The 15,644-nt window shown below is 39.8% G+C and overlaps 1 protein-coding gene across 1 annotated transcript in view; it reads left to right on the top strand.

The window, feature by feature from the left end:
* LOC126470639 (leucine-rich repeat serine/threonine-protein kinase 1) overlaps window positions 1-15,644 on the top strand; it is a 375,607-nt gene that overhangs the window by 279,417 nt on the left and 80,546 nt on the right. The window lies entirely within an intron of this gene.

The following is a 15,644-nucleotide window of genomic DNA, read 5'->3' as shown; positions in this document are numbered from 1 at the left end:
TAACCAGTCTTTCTTCTTCTTCTTCTTCTTCTTCTTCTTCTTCTTCTCAAATACGTAAAAAAAGGATGTTTGATTCAGTAGAGTGAGATTGTATGTTAGTAAGTAGAGTGAGATTGTATGTTAGTAAATAAAATGACATACAGACACAGCCCATCAGTTGAAACAATGGATTAGTACATTGTTTTATGCTACCTGTCAGAAGTGTACATAGATGAAGACAGACATTAGCATCCAACACAAATATTCAACAAAAGTAGTGGCCTCAGATTTCTGGGGAAAAAAAGCTTCTTCCTGTGAGGATTGTAAAAGCAAAATGAAAAAGTCACAGAAGTGCCAGCATTTTAAAAGTGAACAACAATAACCAAGTCTCAAAGAGACACCGTGTGAGCTGTGCTGCATGCAATAGGGCATTGTGCGGGTTGCCGCTTCGAACCTGATCACCAGCGATTACTGTTTTTCTTGTTTAGTATCTTCTCGAATATCTGATACTTGTATAATTAGCAGCACTCTCTATACAGGAGTTCAGTTGTGTTTTGTCGGTACTTTGATGTTCATTGTAGTCCAGTCAACAAATTTTTGTACATTATTTGGGGGGGGGGAATGTTGTGAACAACAGACTAAAACTCCTGACCGGTGGTGTGTGTGGTTTTCTAGAGATCACTTTTTTATGTTTTTAAATATCTTGAAATCTGGAGCTTCCCGTGAAATGTTTTTCCCAATACAAATTTGGAACTGCATTTCCTAGAAAAAGATACTATTCATTATTTTTCTGAGACTAATAGTTTCCGCATTCAAAAGCTGCAAAAATTGCAGATTATTAAAAATAGTGTTTTAATAGATTAAAATTGATGTTTATTATTAAGTGAAGTGGGTTAAGAACAAATTTTAGATGTGTGTACCACACAGTGCAGGAGAACCATGTTAAGGGATAAATTGTATTCTGAGGTATGTCAGGATGGAAAGGAAAGAGTGATGGAAGTTAGAAGCATGAAGATTTGGCCATGCACTTCGCTCCTTCATAAGTCTACAAACTTAAGAGTGAGCATGTGGTTCCCCATTTTCTCTACCCCATTATATCACAAAAAGCAGCTACAAGGTGTTTCACAAAGTTATACTGACCCTTCCACAGCCCGCCTTATGAATCACTGGCGACATAATGTGCAGACATGCCTGGGGGTGTTTATTTCCCACAAAGTGGTTTGGATTACTACATGGTACACAAATACGAATTAATGCGTAAGGACTGCGGGGAACTGGGTTTTTTGTCATCCTGTACAACAGCTGTTGTGTTCGTCCAGGAAAGGCAGCTTCCCCCTCCATGACTGCTGCCCACTAATCAGGTCACAGATAGAGTATACCTCCCCAGCATTTCCTGTTCATTTCTCTCACTTCAATAGACAAAATAATTTCACTGATCTTGTGTTTATATAGAGGAGTTATTATCAACTGATTAAGTGAGTATTTATTTGCAGTTGTCAAATGGCTATTATCTAAAACAGCTCAACAGTTGGAGCCACACTGAAGAGCCTGTTCCAGATGTAACATGCAGGTAAAATGTATTCAACAATATTGATTTCATTGCCTTCACTATCAATGACTGGAATACTTTTCACAGCACAAGGGGTATCAAATGCATCACCCCAGCCTCAGTTCTCCCAACATCTGAAGAGGTCCAGTGGCGAGTGGCTTAAATTGGCATCCTCTGTAACAGAAGTACATCACTTAGTGTTATGGACCTTCAGATACTTCAACACACATCAAGCATGCATTACAGCAAATTACACCCGACTTGCAAGATATAGTGTGGAAGTGTGGGAAGTGGCTCTACTCACTGCAGCCCATTTTAAAAATGCCAGCAATTCCTGACTTATGGAGATTTATGCATCTACCAGTAACAAAATTCATGGTGAGAGAATTTTTGGTCATTCATTAATTCACCACCAAGTGATTACATCATGGTTACACAACCGTACAGTATGCTGTCAATGACAGTCAGCAGCAAGATTCCATATTTATCAATTCAATCCCTTTCCCACCAACACTACATTATCATATGTACAAATCAAGCCCTTCTCAGTCTTTGTTTATAGGAATCAAACAATGGAAAATCCAAGATGGAATCTAACAATACCAGAGAAGGAAAGTTGCTACTCACCATATACCGGAGATGCTGAGTCACAATTGGCACAGTAAAAAGGTTCACACACTTACAGCTTTCGGCCATTAAGCCTTTGTCAGCAGTACGCACACACACACACACACACACACACACACACACACACACGCAAACGCAACTTGCACACACGTCTGCAGGCTCAGAGAGCTGAAACTACACTGCGACCAGTAGCACCAGTGCATGGTGGGAGTGGCGACTGGACGGGGGTAAGGAGGAGGCTGGGGCGGGGAGGGGGAGAGGTAGTATGGTGGGAGTGGTGGACAGTGAAGTGTTGCAGTTTAGACAGAGGGCAGGAGAGAAGGTGCGGAGGGGGTAAGTAGCGGAAAGGAGAGGAATAAAAATAAAAATAAATTAAAAGACTGGGTGTGGTGGTGAAATGATGGCTGTGTAGTGCTGGAATGGAAACAGGGAGGGGGCTGGGTGGGTGAGGACAGTGACTAACAAAGGTTGAGGCCAGGGGGGTTATGGGAACGTAGGATGTATTGTATGGAAAGTTCCCACCTGCACAATTCAGAAAAGCTGATGTTGGTGGGAAGGATCCATATGGCACAGGCTGTGAAGCAGTTATTGAGATGAGGGGTATCATGTTTGGCAGCATGTTCAGCAACAGGGTGGTCAACTTGTTTTTTGGGCACAGTTTGTCGGTGGCCGTTCATGCAGACGGACAGCTTGTTAATTGTCATGCCTACATAGAATGCAACACAGTGGTTGCAGCTTAGCGCGTAAATCACATGACTGGTTTCACAGGTAGCCCTGACTTTGATTGGATAGGTGATGTTTGTGACTGGACTGGAGTAGGTGGTGGTAGGAGCTGTATGGGACAGGTCTTGCATCTAGGTCTGTTACAGGAGTATGAGCCATGCGGTAAGGGATTGAGAGCAGGGGTTGTGTAAGAATGGACGAGTATATTGTGTAGGTTCAGTGGACGGCGGAATACCACAGTAGGAGTGGTGGGAAGGATAGTGGGTAGGACATTTCTCATTTCAGGGCATGACGAGAGGTAATCGAAACCCTGACGGGGAATGTAATTCAGTTGCTCCAGTCCCGGATGGTACTGAGTTACGAGGGGAATGCTCCTCTGTGGCTGGACTGTGGAACTTTTGGAGGTGGTGGGAGACTGGAAGGGTAAGGCACGGGAGATTTGTTTTTGTACAAGGATGGGAGGATAATTACGGTCAGTGAAGGCTTTAGTGAGACCCTCAGTATATTTAGAGAAGGACTGTTCGTCATTGCAGATGCGACGACCACGAGTGGCTAGGTTTTGTGTTGCGTTTGCGTGCGTGTGTGTGTGTGTGTGTGTGTGTGTGTGTGTGTGTGTGTGTGTGTGTGTGTATGCATGCGTGTCTGCTGTTGACAAAGGCTTAATGGCCGAAAGCTATGAGTGTGTGGATCTTTTTATTGTGCCTATCACAACTCAGCATCTCCGCTATTTGTTTATAGGAATGTATTTTCCATAATAGCTCACTTAACAACTGCAAAGATGTACTCACTTGTAAACTGAAAATAACTTCTACTATACAAACACAAGTTTCGTGAAATTATTTTGTCTACATATATAAGAGAGCTAGACAGGAAATACTGGGGAGGTATAGTCTGTCTCTAAACTGTAAAGCAAGCAGTGCTTGTGGTGGAGGAAGCTGCCTTTCCCAGAATGACTAAGAATCACTGTAGCGGTGTAGAACACTGTGGAGAGATTTACAACATAGATTTCCATACTTTTTCTTGCATTAGTGTTCTTAGTAATCCACACCAATGTTCCACATAGTATTAACATACTTTCTGGAAAATAAACACTCCCGAGCATGTCTGCATATTACATTACCAGTGATTCATAAAGGTCGCTGTGAAAGGGTCAGATTTACTTTCTGAAATATCCTGTAGTTGCTTGTTTGTGGTGTAGTGAGGTAGAGAGAATGAGGAATCACTCATTTGCTCTTCAGTTTAGAGACCTATGAAGGAGAGAGGTGTGTGACCACAATCCGGCAACCTACTTTCCCTCACACTTGTAACCTCCTTCCTCCTCCTCTCCACCCGGTTGCAGCCCCAGAATACAGTTCATCCTTTAATATGGTTCTCTTGCACTTAGATGCGGTACACAGATTTAATATTTGTTCTTAATCCATTTCATTTGACAATAAACATCAATTTTATACCACTAAAAAACTAGTTAAAATGATCTGTGATTTTTCCATCCACTGCAAAGCAGAAAGTATTAGTCCTAGAGAAAAAAATTAATAGGACCTTTTTTATAGAAAATTTAATGCAGTTTTAATTTTGTACATTTTCCTGGTAGCTCTGGATTTAAAGAAAAGGGGGGGGGGGGGGGGTCAGCCTTTAAAGACCCTCCATGCACATGCTCACACCTCACGATTCAGGATTTTTAGTATGTTGTTCATGACACACACACACGCACACACACTCACACACACACACACACACACACACGCACGCACGCACGCACGCACACGCACACGCACACCTCCCTCCCTCTACCACTGTACAAAAATCTGCAATTTCACAAAATTTTCTTGCTGTTGACCTTTTTTGGTCTTGCTTTACTGTGTGGTAGTAAACATGCTTTCATTATTACTAAGTGAAACCCCACTGTAGAATTGGATTTGATTGCAGTTATGATGTGACATTGTTTTGAGGAGATACTGGGTAGTTGAAAACATATGCATCATTGTGACTCCAGTTAGGCAATTACACAGACTGGAACAAGAATGTCAATAATACATTGCTCCCAAGTTCCATATGAATTCCAAAACAGCAATAAGTAAACTGCACGAAAGATCCAACATTTTTAGGAGATCCTGGTCAGGACCTAGCAAAATGGCGCAAAGTATTTCACCAAGTCACCAGATACAACAGATGGTATGATATGATGTGTTTGTAAAATGTGTACTTTTACTTGGATGGCACAACCTAGCAGTGGATCGAGAACAGTGAAGAGGAGCTTTATAGCTGGGACAAATTCCAGGTTGAACTGAAGATAATATTTGGTGGCAACCAGTAACATGTCTGCTTAGTAGCAGAACAGTCGATGAGGAGGGACCAATGTAGTAGGGAAACAACACAGTCTTACTGGACACAGAATGTTTTGACCTTATGTTGTATTGTGAATCTGAATATGACAAAAGCTGACAAAATCCCATATCTAATTAAAGGAATTATGGAAAACATACACCAAGCTCTTCATGTAAAGGATGTTACAGCAACTGAGAAATTCATCAAGTGGTGCCACTGCAATGAGGAAAAGTAACAATAAAGAGTCATATGAAAGAAGTTCGACAACCTCCTGAACGTTATCCCTATGGTAGATGTGAAATAGTAAGAGAAGAGATACGGGCAGCAGTTTATGTCAGCCAGAACTGTCACACTGAGTAAGCAAGAGATAGCAGCCATGAATGTTGACCCCATGCATCAGGTGGTAAGAGAGATGCATCGTTCTTTAGCACCAATCTCTGCGACTAGTCAAATGTGTCAGATGGAATGGACTCGACCAACTTAACTCACACAACCTTCAAACAACCGCTCATCATCCAACCGATGCAAGTGCAACCAACTCCTGAACCAAATATGACGTCCCGCAGAACAACTGACATTTGGAAGATGGCGGAAAAAAACACTGGTATGGTTTCACTGTGGAGACTCTGAACATAGTGTACTCCACTGCAGAGAAAGAAGACGAGTGTTCAGCAACTATTACACTATCAGATGTCAACCATCGCGACAATTATATTCACATCAGTCAACTGCAGATGATTGTAGTCAACCTGTGGGACTAATTCCAACACCGTACACTGGACTACTGTCACTCCCTAACATGCCGTAGTTGTTCCCCATCTCATACGAAGGTATCATCTGCTCATGTAGACACCAGTTTCAGGAAAAGCAAGCAGGGCAGCTATCTGTTGAGGTGAGGTCACCACAGGTGCAAATCCTCCATGGTCAACAGTTACCAAGATGTCAGGAGATCTTAATGGCATCATCGTCTACGGCCAACCTGTCCAAGCATTAGTTGACTCATGGGCGTCTCTTTCTGGAGTTTTGAACACTTATCATTGCCAGGTAAATGATACTGTGATCCGTGATATGAAAGCTATTGTGCTGAAAGATGCAAATGGTAAATGTTCAGCCAACAGGAACATGTATTGCAAGAATAATTATCAGTGACAAAAACAGTCCTTCAAATTTGTCATTTTAACAGAATGTAGTTGTAATGTTATTTTGACATTGGACTTCTTGCAGGCGTCACAATCAGTCATAGATTGTGGAAGATTGAAGCTCCAGATTTACAAAGCTCTTCTCACAAGCACACACAACAAAGATAGCTGAGGCAGTTGTTTTCTGTCATTAAAAATGTTGTTACCCACTGTCATCAGCAAGACAACTCCCACTCTCAGTCTAGATACTCATTTAAACCTTCAAACTTTTGTTGATTTAAAGAAGCTACTCAGGATCAAAAGAGAATTCTACATGCCAGTGATGATCACAAGCATTGCAGGTGGTCAAGGAGGACTTTTGACTGCTAACTGCCAGAAGCAGCTGCAAATCATCCCTAAAGATATTTGTAGAGGGACAGCAAAATCAGTCCAGGAAGGGCAGCTTAATGTCATTTACTAAGACTTGTGCTTCACTATCACTACATACAATGCTATAGAGGAAGCTACTGTCAACACCTGATAGGCTCTGACCTGACTGGCCAACAACATGGACAAGTAGTAGCCATTCTGCACCAATTTTCAAGTACTTTCAGGTCTGTAGTGGAATAAAGACAGACCAAATGGACCATGGCAAAACAAAATATATCAACACTGTATATCATAAGTATAGGGTGTTGCCAACTGAATGAGAGAGAATTTGGGAGGAACTGATGAAGATGCTGCGAGATGACTCATTCAACCTTCAGAGAGTGCTTGACCTTCTACTGTGGTCCTTGTGAAAATAAGGATGACTCTTGGTATTTCTGTATTGACTACCAACAACTGAATGAAATCGCGAAAAATTATGTCTGCTCATTGCTGAGACCCTAGACTGCTTGAAAGGATCAAAGTATTTCTCAACTATCGTCATGCAGCTAGGCTGCTGACAAATGGAGGTTGACGAAGCTGACCAGGAGAAGACTACCTTAATAACTCCTGGTGGCCTCTGTGAGTTCAAAGTTACGTCATTTGAAGTAATATATAATGCACCATTCACCTTCAAATGTACAATGGACAACCTTCTTTGACACCTTAAATAGACAACACATCTCTGCATTGTTGATAACACTGGCCTTTTTTAAGAGACATTTGAAGAACATCTATGCCACTTGAAAACCATATTGAAATGTTTTCAGACTACAGGCCTCCACCTGAATCTGAAGAAGAGCTTCCTCATCACCCAAAAAATAAAAATATTGGGGCACGTAGGTAATGTCACTAGAGTCTGTCCTGGTCCAAAGAAAATGAGAGCATTCACAGATTTTCCGATTCCATGTTACATTGTAAATAGTCTTCATGGGTTTGCCTCTGGATCTGCCTGCAAACCCGTGAAGACTATTTACAACACATCCACTGGGAAAACTTGAAGAGTCACCTCCTTGTTACATTACTGATGAGAAAGGTTTTCTTGGAATTTGTCCATACTACCAGAGATTACTACCAGCAATTCATAAAGGAGTTCTGTACCAATGCCTGTTTCTTGCAAGAACTACTGCGTGCTGAAAATGTCAAGACAGAACTTCACAATGACACTTGAGGTTGTGGGATTTTGCAGTTGCAGTATGTATTCAAGAAGTTGCTGAAAAGGGGTAGCTTATGCTTCCAAAGTACTCTACAAGTCCAAGATGAACTACTGTACAACCGAGACAGACTGCCTTCTAGTTGTTCGGGCCATCAACAATTTCTGACCATATTTATTTGGCAAACTGTTCACCATTCTTTATGCTGGCTGACTATACTGAAGGATCTGTGAGATCAACTGGGAAGATGGGCACACAAGCTTAAATATACAATGTCACAATTGCCTACAAAAGCAAACCTGAAGACAAGGACACCAACTGCCTTTTGAGGAATCCTTATGTTGAACACAGCAGAATGGATGAAATCTCAGTCACTGCAGTGAATGCCATTGCTGCTGAACAACAGGAAAATCCAGCTATCCAGGAAACTGTAGCAGCACTGAAGAAGTAGGAACTGACCAAAGGAGAATCTCAGTTAATGAACTGAACATTTCTGAAGAAGAGAGATGATCTGACAGGGCAGAAATGGTTGCTTGTCATCCCAGCTCATCTACAGCCAACCATCTTTCAATTTTTCCCACAGCTCTCCAACATCTGGTCACCTGGGTTTCGTGAAGGTGAGGGGTAACATGTCGTTCTCAGAATGAGATGTTCCATGTCCTTGATACCCAGTGGCCAAAGAAAGGTGTTCATTGGTTAAGGTATTTGGTAAATATGAAGCACCCATTTTCAGAAGGTTGTATTTTGATGGTTTGTGCAGATTGGAACTGTAGCAACACTGTGCTATCGGTAATGTGGGCTGTAGACTGGCACTTCTACCAGCTGGGTGGAGTCATTTGCTCCTTGGGACCATGAGGGAAAGGCATGGAGTGCATGTGACCTCTATGATGCCAAAGAAATCATCACAACATTGGATTTATTTATTTCCTGAGTCTTGTGCGAGATGGACGGACGCACAACATCTTGATGGAATGCAATACATGTATAATTGACTCATTAAGAGAAGCTAGAGTTATACATTATAGGAAATACATTGAGTTCAACTTCTGTAAGTATCTTTCAGCATCTTCGTTGCAACAGATTGAAGTCCATGGGAGGATGATTACATGACACATCTCATCACCAGAACTGAAGAAGCAAGACATCCGGCTCTCTTATAGTCCCTGGACACCCAGAAGAAGGCCAAGAGTGCCATAACGCCAAGCAGTGGCCATTGAGATACAGCTCAGGAGACTCGGTAGGGATTTTTACACCTGTGTGGAAAGTGGCTCTGTCGGAAATGTTAATAAAGCATTACTTTGAGCCATATTGAAGCCTTCATCACTTTTCGGTCATCATGTACTAAGTTGAGGATAATGACCCTTCATCAAGAAGACAAAAGCACAGAGGAGTATGAAGCTATAGTACAGTCCTGAAGTGCATATTGACAAATGTGGCTTCTCATTCAAGGAAATTGAAGACCTGCTCAATGACCAAGAAGCTTCACTGACGGGACCTAACTTTCAAGGGTATCATAGAAAGAGGATGTGATAATATTACCAAAAGATGAGACTGCTCCAGACTGTTGCACAGAGGAGCATTGACAAAATTTGGACATAGCATGCTACAGTCAGCTCCAATGAAAACCTGTGAAAAAATGAAAAAAGACGGAACAATTTCGTGAGCTGTGTTGCATCCAATGTGGCATAGCAGCTATCATCACTGGCTGGCATGCTGCAAGTTGCCAGTTCTAACTCAATCGACAGCAAATATTTGTTATTTAGTATTTATCATTTATAAAAATTTCTTTAAATTTCTTATGTTTGTAATGTTTGCGTATTCTGGAATATTCAATGTTTGTGTAAACAGCAGCACTCTCCGTACAGTAGTTCAGTATTCTGTCTCTATGTAGGGGTTCCTAATACGCATGCTTTCATTGCTAAGTATTGTGCATCATTGAGGACACTGCTTTTGGATTTGGACTTGATTGTGCTTATGGTGTGACACTATATAAGGTCATTGTCCTTTACATTTTACCCATTTAGAAACTTATAGGAAACATCCTACAATTTATCTTAAGCAAGATCCCTAAAACCACTGAACTCCTTGAAGTGTCTCAGCTATAAGTCTCATAAAGCAGACAGATCATACTGCTTAATTTTTTTAGAAGTATTGTTTGATCCCAGCCGGACTAAAGGTGTGCAGTGTGAATGAAATGATTATATTGCATTGATGGTAAGGAGTCCCCACCAAGGGAAGTCTGACTACTGAGTCACAAGTCTTTTCAATTGACACCACATTGGGTGACTTTGACATGACACCAATTCCCCTTGAGGAGAAAATCTCTGACATAGGTGGGAATCAAACATGGGTCCACTACGTGGCAGTCAGATGCACTAAGCACTCAGCTAAGGGGGCAGACTACATACTGTAAGGTGCAGCGAGACCCACTTGTCTCAAGATCATGGTCACTGCCCACTGTGAAATTAGATTGGCTGCCACTGCCTGTTAGACCTATACCCAAGCTCTGTAGTGAGGCTACGAAACTACTATTTGCCAAATGACGGAAGGTCCTCATAGTGCATCAGACATATAAATTCCTTGCTGTTCCAGAACATTAACAGCATATCAATTCTTTGTTCACTCTGCTGCGGCATCAATTTTTGTAAAATGTCCACAAGAAACAAGGGCATTGTTCACTCTGCTGCACCATCATTTTTTATAAAATGTCCATCAGAAACAAGGGCATTAGCCTAAACTAGTGACATTTCTCATGGGAAAATTACCAGTCCCAACACAAAATTGGTTCCAACTGCCACTGTGGTTATTGAAGAGGCCCAGAAGTATTTTAGATCTATTGAGGTTACTGAAGAGTAGGTTCTGTGGGATATATTTTTAACTCTACATTTTATTAAATTTCAGATACGTGCCACAACTATAAGGTTATTTTCACAGGTCGGAATGGGGGGGGGGGGGGCTGCTGTGCAGTTTACCCATAAAATGTGCTTAAAATTATCTTACCAAATGAATTTTCAGTATCTAATGCATAGTTACACATTATCTTATGGGCATTGTAGCAGAAGAGACTTTCTTGTGGTTAGAAATTCCTCACCTTCTCTAAGTACCTACATTGCTTTTAGTGTACATAATCTATACTCAGTAGATAAACATGTAATGAATGTCCTTCTGCTGCAACAAAGATTGAAGGTAAGAAGTGTCTTTCTACTGGGTGCCAGGGCACATGAGAATTCAGCAAGATAAATTAGCAGATGTTTTAGTGAAGAAAATTTGTATGAAATTTCTGTGTCTCAATATGCTGTTCTCCTATAGTATATCATCCCATAGCTAAGTTAGTCATGCATCAGTGTGAAGAAGTCCACCCAAAAGTGATAGACAATAAGTCAGCTAATTGGTCACAGCATGCCTCCTCCCTGCCCCTCAGCTAAGATGCTGCCTTCTTCACTCAATTACAAGTGTAGCAGAATATGATGCTGCATGAACTCTTGCTCTGGTGAGCATACCCTCCAGTGTTTTGTTTTTGTGGCTTGCCGATGCTATATGCCATGTTTAACAGGTTGTTCGTTATATTCAGACTAGAGGCTTATTTACCAGCTTTTTAACAGTTGAAGAGAGAAATGTTTTATGACTTTTTTGGTTTTGTGGAATGTCTGTACTTCTTTTTGAAACATTAGGCATGAGATTTTAACAGACATTGGCTAGCACTTGCAGGCTTTTTTTTTATAAGTAGTTGCCAGTCGCATTACTTTTGCCTCCATTTTATTATTTTGTGCAGATTTTTGGTAGGTATTTAAGCAATGTCTGTATTTACAAGTTTTACTGCTTGAGTAATAATATGAATGTGTTGATGAATGTGCATGAAAATGATAGAACATAAATGTGATTTTAAGAGAGTTTGAGTTTTACAATCCTGAAGTGTTACAAATTTTAACCGCATTTCTCTTAAATAATTTTTGCAGTGCCACTGACAACTTCGATGTGAAGTACCTTAAATTGACAAACACATAAAAACTTACATCAAGAGTATTGGTTTCTCATTTCAAGTCATGATTGTTTATAGTCCCAGATTCTGAAAGCTATTTACTTTTTGTATTTCATAGCTTGAATGTATCATAATTACGCCACGAGAAATGCTAAAGTATCCTCAAACTTCAATGATAGTCTGTTTTCTTACAATCATTTGTTGACATTTTCAAATGTTTTGCTAGCTGACCCTCCAGCAGGAACACCAGTTCAATTTTTTATTCCTCTAAAGAGGTTGAAAATTTTGTCTTTTGACAATTCAAGTAAAAAATCATTATTGCATGTTAGAACCAAAGGAGCGAAGAGAAAATCTTCTACTCCACTGTGCTGCCTAATTATTCCAAATTCAGAAAGCCTGTAACTATGTGACAAATATAACACTGATACAGTTTGAGAGATTGTCATGGAGATGTAATAAAGCCTGTGAATCTTCTATGTTGACCATTGTATGATGGGCTCAGAGTAAAAGTGGATCACATCCAAAAAATTGAAAATCTTGGTTATGTGGTAGTTAGTTTCAGAATATCAAGAGTTCTTCAGAGAAATTGTGAACCAAGTCTGTACCTCAATATTCAGTGTGTTGGTTGCAGTAGTTACTTAATGCTTTAAGACAATAGCACCTTCTGACGTAGCTGTTGTGAGCCACAATAAATTTCATAGCACATTACATAAAGTCTGGAGGTAAAATGCACCTGCAATAAAATGTATGTGGCCACATTTGCTTGGCAGAAGGCTTTACCTTTCCTTAAACAAATGACGTCTATAGCATATTAAAAAGAAATATGTATGTATATCATTCATATTTCTTCAGTCGATCCCAAATCAAAACATTAAGATGGCTCTCACCATGTTAAAGCTAGTCAATGATAGACATGCAGGTGGAGATAATTGACCACATATTTATTATATTGAGCCATTTATAAAATTATTAATTAAAATTTATTAAAAGATACTAGCATTTTCCACCATGGCTATTACACAGTCTCATCAGTTATATCACAAAATTAGCTGATTTCGGCAACTTGCCATTTATATGCGCTACTCCTATCATTGCATCTGTACACCATCACCCTGTGAGTGTATAGAAATATGTAACTGTCATTTACACATATTGTTAATGTAACAAAATTGTTACATCCCATCCCGGATTTTCCATTGTTTGATTTTTAACTGTCATTTAAATGTTTAGCCATCATTGTAGTAGACTGGAATGTAGACTGTTCTCACTCAACCCATGTACAATGATTGTTCAATATTTAAATGACAGTTACACAATTGTACACATTCACACAAGGTGATGGTGTAAAGTTACAGTGATGGGAGTAGCACTTAAAAATAACATGTCACCGAAATCATATAATTGTGTGATACGAGGGTGTGCTGAAAAGTAATGCCTCAAAGTATTTTATGTGATAACCCTTAAGGCTTTTTAAACTGTAGTGTGCAACATGACAGTGTGTAATGTAACTATATCAGTGCATCAGAAACAGCATGCTGTAATTGAGTTTCAAATTCAAAGAGTTTTTCCACAATGGAGTATCCTCTCCTTCAGCATGACAATATCAGACCACACACTAGCACTGGGACATTTGCAGACTCAGACGCCTTGGGTTCACTGGCATTGATCATCTCCATACAGTCCTGACTTGACACTATCAAATTTCCATCTGCTTATGAAACTTGAAGAGCTCCTACAAGGACTTCACTTTGATACTGGTGAAACAATGCAAACAGAGGTGAGATTGTGCATCCACCAACAAACATTCACAGCGATAGTATCAACAAACTTGGTCTCTCGTTGAGAGAAATGTGTTTATTGTCAGGGTGACTATAATGAGAAATAAGTGTGTGTACATGAAAGGCACCAAAATTTGAAGTTAATATAATGAAGGGAAAATTTTGTAAGTACAGAGTCATTAGACCAGGGAATTACAAACAAAAAACAAACTATTGAGGGCTATGAAGTAGATTAGATAAAAATTCAACAAGAGGAATAGCACAAAGTGGCTGGCAACATTTTATGAATATACTGATTTAGTGAGTGGAGGTGAAATGCTGTTTATGTGGTGAAGAAGAAAAAGAAGAAGAATAATAATAAAAAACAATGTTAAGTAAACTTGCTTGTAGGCTTGCAATATGGATAATTAATTAGAAGAAAAAATAATTTAATAGCACACATTAAAATGTGGAAAGAAACAGAGGTGTAAGTTTAATTATATTTGAAGTCCACGGTGAAAATTTTGCAGTGTATTAGTGAGTCATGTTCACCAAATTGAAAATAAACTGTAAACAAAACTTTTATGTTAGTGAACATGTCTGTATACATTGTATACTAGATTAGTTCATTTTGTTCTTTCTCTGCAAAAAATGTTATTGTTTAATTCTTCACCTACAATTAAATATATTACTTTAATTTTATATCAGTTTTACTCAAAAGAGTATAATATCAACTTTGTTCACTTTTTAATTGTAATTTCTGCATCAGATACTAATATTGATTCTCATACCAAATGTTATGACAATTAGTGGAATAAGATGCTGTTCAGGGTGCGAAATGAAATAGCATTCAGCTCTGTATATCTTAACACAGACACTTACTGTTGACTTGTGGAGGCTGGTTTGGAGACATGTGAAAGCAACTGCAGAATACACCCTTGTACACTTTTAACCTGTAGTGTGCAGACTGTGCAGAAAAATTTCTTTGTAGTTGCTGCTTTATTCTGTGGGCAATTGAGTGTCCATTCATTCTATTCTTTTACATTGTTTGATTTTTAGGGTAGTGTTCTTGCAGCTACACATAATTGATAAAAAACTTATCATATAGTATATATAAAAACAAAGATGAGGTGACTTACCGAACAAAAGCGCTGGCAGGTCGATAGACACACAAACAAACACAAACATACACACAAAATTCAAGCTTTCGCAACAAACTGTTGCCTCATCAGGAAAGAGGGAAGGAGAGGGGAAGACGAAAGGAAGTGGGTTTTAAGGGAGAGGGTAAGGAGTCATTCCAATCCCGGGAGCGGAAAGACTTACCTTAGGGGGAAAAAAGGACAGGTATACACTCGCACACACGCACATATCCATCCACACATACAGACACAAGCAGACATATTTGGTCTTTAAATGTGTCTGCTTGTGTCTGTATGTGTGGATGGATATGTGCGTGTGTGCGAGTGTATACCTGTCCTTTTTTCCCCCTAAGGTAAGTCTTTCCGCTCCCGGGATTGGAATGACTCCTTACCCTCTCCCTTAAAACGCACTTCCCTTCGTCTTCCCCTCTCCTTCCCTCTTTCCTGATGAGGCAACAGTTTGTTGTGAAAGCTTGAATTTTGTGTGTATGTTTGTGTTTGTTTGTGTGTCTATCGACCTGCCAGCGCTTTTGTTCGGTAAGTCACCTCATCTTTGTTTTTATATATAATTTTTCCCACGTGGAATGTTTCCTTCCGTTATATTGATATCATTAATTTGAATCCAACAATTACGTTTGTTATTGTCACTGTTGCATTTCGAAATCTTTTCTGTCGTCTTATTTTCCTCTTTCTGTTTTTGCCAGTAGTTTCACTTTGTATTCACCTTCTCCTTTTTACCGTAATCTGCTATACTATTTTATCCCGCCTATATATATACTCAATAATACGTAACCCACTTCCAAACCATAACCAAAAAAATTTTTTTGCCGCTTTCAGCACTACCGCCGCTATAATATCCACCGTTTCT

Source organism: Schistocerca serialis, chromosome 1 (assembly GCF_023864345.2).
Source record: "Schistocerca serialis cubense isolate TAMUIC-IGC-003099 chromosome 1, iqSchSeri2.2, whole genome shotgun sequence".
NCBI classification, from domain to species: Eukaryota; Metazoa; Arthropoda; class Insecta; order Orthoptera; family Acrididae; genus Schistocerca; species Schistocerca serialis.
This window is presented reverse-complemented; position numbering and strand designations above follow the sequence as displayed.